General features: G+C 31.4%; 1 long non-coding RNA gene across 2 annotated transcripts; it reads right to left on the bottom strand.

The window, feature by feature from the left end:
• Nucleotides 1–1,417: 1,417 nt before the first annotated feature.
• LOC146930693 (uncharacterized) lies at nucleotides 1,418–3,981 on the bottom strand. Of its 2 annotated transcripts, none has more exons than XR_015006450.1 (3): nucleotides 3,365–3,981; nucleotides 2,729–2,948; nucleotides 1,418–2,361 (listed from the first exon to the last, which is right to left on the bottom strand). It is a non-coding gene; the product is annotated as an uncharacterized LOC146930693 (long non-coding RNA). The 2 variants fall into 2 exon arrangements; XR_015006449.1 differs by having other exon boundaries at nucleotides 1,418–2,038.
• Between the last annotated feature and the right edge of the window lie 491 nt (nucleotides 3,982–4,472).

Raw genomic sequence — 4,472 nt, 5'->3', positions numbered from 1 at the left:
CAACCTTTATTCTGCATAAGATAAAATTGGACTGAAATTAAATGGGCTGTTATACATACAATTGTTTTTTTAAGGTTGTGAAAGCCAAAAAAAAAAGCCAAGAATAAAATGACGTGATCAGCTGTCTGAATAAAGATTGAGAGAAAGAAACATTAAATGTAAGAATTAGCCATATTTCTTAGAAATCATGTAATTTTGGTGTGTATATGAAACAAAACATCAAATGCACATTTCAATATAAGCTTACCATGTGTACTATCAAAATAAAATAGGGAAAATGTTTATAATAAAGATGTTTATAATAGAGATAACATATTAATTATGTTTACCAATGAATAGTATCAAGTGTACTTTATGTTATATGCTTTAAAGGGTAATGCTTAATATCGTGACAGTAGTTTCACGAACCACTTGCAATATATAGCAGTGCCGTTCTTTAAACTACAAAATTTAGATATTAAAAAATATTTAGAGTCGAAAAAGAAAAAATATATTTATTCTTCTTGTTCTAATCTTTATATAATTTAGTTTACGGTGATAAGACAATATGGTTAGATTTAAATGTACATAATACATATAATTATTTCATTTTAAATAAATGGAATGAATTTAATATAGGCAACTTTCTTGATCAAATGTACAATGCATTGAACATTTTTATTAGAGTAGCAATAAATGCTTGAGAGAAACTTGAGACGCCACGTGTACTTTTGCCCAAAGATGTATGCTTTTGTATTATATAAAGATTATCTATTTCAAACATTTTATTCATTTGTTTGCATATTATTTTTTTTTGCAAATTAATAGAAAAGCCAAATGATAAATATGAAATGATCCTTAAAAAAAAATGAAATGATAACTTCACGAAAAGAATATTATTACCTTCACAAAATAATCTCTAATAGTCAAAGAAAACAAAGCCAATTAAGTTTTAAGAACTACGCCTTCAAAAATAAAAGAAAACAAAGCCAATAACGGTTAGCGAACTATGCCTTCAACGACAGTTATACAAACTATAAAAAAAAAAAAAAAAAAAAATCAAAAGTACCACATCTCTCAAGTTAATTATCATTTTTTTTACTAAAGAAAGTAACTTATCATCTCTGTAAAAATAATGTAACTTATATTTGTTACGTTTTCTTCTCTTAATGCAACATATTACTTTATGGCAAAAAAAAAAATTCATATGCAAATACATAATTCTTTATGGAAAAAAAATTCATATGCAAGTACATAATTCTTTATTGACACACAGAGTTAGGCTAAGTCTCATACTTAGAATCATATTACATCAAAACCACGATATATCAACCAACACTATAATACATCATTTATAAAACAAAACAACACTCATTCCTTTGACTCGCTTAAGCGTTGCTTTATAGTTAGAATGCTGAACAATGGGCGCATATGATTAAAATATATAAACTAAGTGTACTTATTCTTATATTCTTCTACTTCGTTTAAAACTACATTAAAAATCAGCTTTGTAGCAGCACAAATTGAAGATACCACCTAACCACATTGACTGATCGACCTTAAATTTTTGAAGGACTATACCAATTTTATGGCCAACAAAATACCTTGAATGAATGCTGAAAATTAGAAAAGAAAAAACAGTAATAGTAAATAAATTCACTAAATTATAAGCCGTGACACTTTCATGTGAAAGAGTACTTCAAAACAGCAGAAAAACAGACAACAGAAAGGCACTCCCAACAAACAGAAACCCGCCTAAAAATAGCAGCCAAACCTCCCAACCGAACAGCGCGCACCACAAAACACAGACAGCAGAAAAACAACACAGCAGCAGCCTGCTATCCAGCCCTAAACCTAGCTAGCAGCGCGACAAAGAAGCATGGCAGCGTGGAAACCCGGTGGAGGCTTGCCGGACCTTCTGATGCGTTATAAAAACAGCAAGGAATCCTGCAGCAATCAACAACAGCAGCCCAGCAGTGGCTATTTCTCCCGCACTAAATAGAGTAGCTTGCATCATTCTTTTGTACCAAAAAAATAGTGACTTGCACCACAACAGGACCTAAGTTTCAGTTCATCATAAAATTATGTCAAAAGTAGTTGAATGAGCCAATTCATAAAAATAAATCTTCGAAGTATAAGATTGGGCAACATTATCTTGTACGATAACATACAATTCCTCCATATGGAATCTTGACTCCGGCACAACCAGTGGCCTACCCTATTCCTCTTTTGTACAAAACATAACCACCATTCTTTCTTTTGTTTGTCATCTTTTATTTGTTGCATGCACAAAATACTCGTCAATCAAACAGAAGTACAACTCCAAAACTAATGCATTTCTTCCTTTCAGAATATGCCATAACCAATTACATGAAGTTACAGCTGAATGATAGACATGTTTATTTCAAACATCAAAGGTATTTTCTCAAAGATATAAAAAAATAAAAATCAAACGTTCGTAAACCATCAGTCATATGATGCCCTTCCTAAAGTATTTGATTAACCAATTACAAAAACACATACAATAGTAAGCTAAAAAAAATCAGATTTCGCATTCACTCCAAAATATTTATTTTCAAAATAGGGTTAATAAAATAAGAAATCAACAAAAACTTGAAATCATACTGATATTTAATGAATTATACCAAACAAAGTCAAAATCAAAGAAAAACAAACTATTTAGTTGCTCTCAATTTCACAATAAATGATCTGATATCATATGATATTGATAAGCACTTCTAGCAATTACCTCAACGGAGGAACCAAATCGTCACCAAACTGCATCTTGAGGCATAGATGAATCAAGAGGCTCATTAATGTATTATTTCAATGAGGCATTTGATCAAATAGGTGAAATGACATGTAACTATTTCTAGCATATTTGAACCCAAAGAAAAGTAGAGCATCACATCATTTCTTCACGGCAAGTAGATTTCATGCTCCATTTGAGCTTTTTTAAGATGACGTTACTGTAAACCAAAAAAAAAACAATAAAATAAACACCAATTACTTAAAATATATACACAATGAATGGACAAAAATTACTAACAAAAACCTCTTAATTCCATGGAAATTGCAAACTTTGGTTGCAAATAATCAATGAGATAAAAACACAACACATATTTAAAAATTCGGATCTCCAACTCAGAATATCTTATTTGACATAAACTTACAATCAACAACAATGGTTCAATGAAATGGTTACAATCAAATATTTGGAGGAAAAGAGACATCAGAAAGAACACAAAAATCTAGTTTAACCATAAAAAAAACACACCATTTCTTTTGATTAAACAAAACTCCACCATTATTTTTATCAGTTTTCATTATCAACAACACCACTGTTTATACAATAAAACCAAACAAAAAAAAATTGATTGAGTACCTTGAGAAATTAAAGAAGGTCAACAATATCAACGTGTTTTCATGGGTTAAAACCAACTAATTGAGATGCAGATGATTTCGAGATCTGGATTTGATGTGGTTTCTCATTTGGATGTTTTCACTCTCAACTTATTATCCTTGTGGTGGTTTACATAAGGTTGCCGGAAGTGGAGGCTATGAGGAGGAAGATGAGCAAAGCAGCGGCTGAGAAAGGAGAAGAGCGATGGCTAATATAGACTGAGAGAGAGAGGAGAGCGATGGAGAGAAAATAAAAAAGAAGAAAAGTGATTATGCATTAGGTGTGAAACAGAAAAGTTAAACGTGAATAAGGTGTATGGGAAAACCATTCTACATGTGTTGGAAACCGAAAAGAGAGGCTGAGTGGAGAGATTTCTGTTTTCCATACGGCATAGCAATAGGTGCAAATAAATGCGATTCATTGTATCAGCAATTTATCAAAATGGCACGTTATATAATACTCTGATTCTTGAAATTCATTTGGTGGAATATTGAAAGAATTTTTTAGGGTTAACACTAACAACAATTAATGAACCAGTTTTAGAGGGAAATTTTAGGGTTTAGTGATTGCTAACCTAATAACATTAAGGAGTAAGGGATACATAGTGTAACATTCATAGTCCAACAAATTATTCTAGCTTGTATATGTAGTTAGTGATGCTGCCAGCCCCTGTCCGTGTTCATCAAGCACCAAATAAATCTCACACCATAGCCTCACATAGAATCAAAATCCTGCATAATTAGAACAAATCAGCCCCCACCCACATGCTATAGCGAAGACGGAGAAAAAACGGAAGTAAAAACAATATAGAATGCTATGACACGTCCAAGACCTAAATATTTATGTCTTTATCTTGTGCAATTTACTAACTTGTGCTATAACGAATCCACAACAATGTTACAGTATCTTCCCTAAAAAAACAAAGTTACAATATCAGGGACAATTCCATGTGCCTCAGTGAGGTCAAAAACTCACCTACACCTAGCTTTTAAAATATTTTTTATCAATTAAGATTTCTAGAAACTAAATTCCTATAAGCAACAAACAACCATAATGACAATAGAATATGACGTTCAAAATTAAACAAGGA

The sequence above is a fragment of the Medicago sativa genome, chromosome 4 (genome assembly GCF_051527215.1).
Source record: "Medicago sativa cultivar Bolivia chromosome 4, Bolivia_mono, whole genome shotgun sequence".
In the NCBI taxonomy this organism is placed as follows: domain Eukaryota; kingdom Viridiplantae; phylum Streptophyta; class Magnoliopsida; order Fabales; family Fabaceae; genus Medicago; species Medicago sativa.
This window is presented reverse-complemented; position numbering and strand designations above follow the sequence as displayed.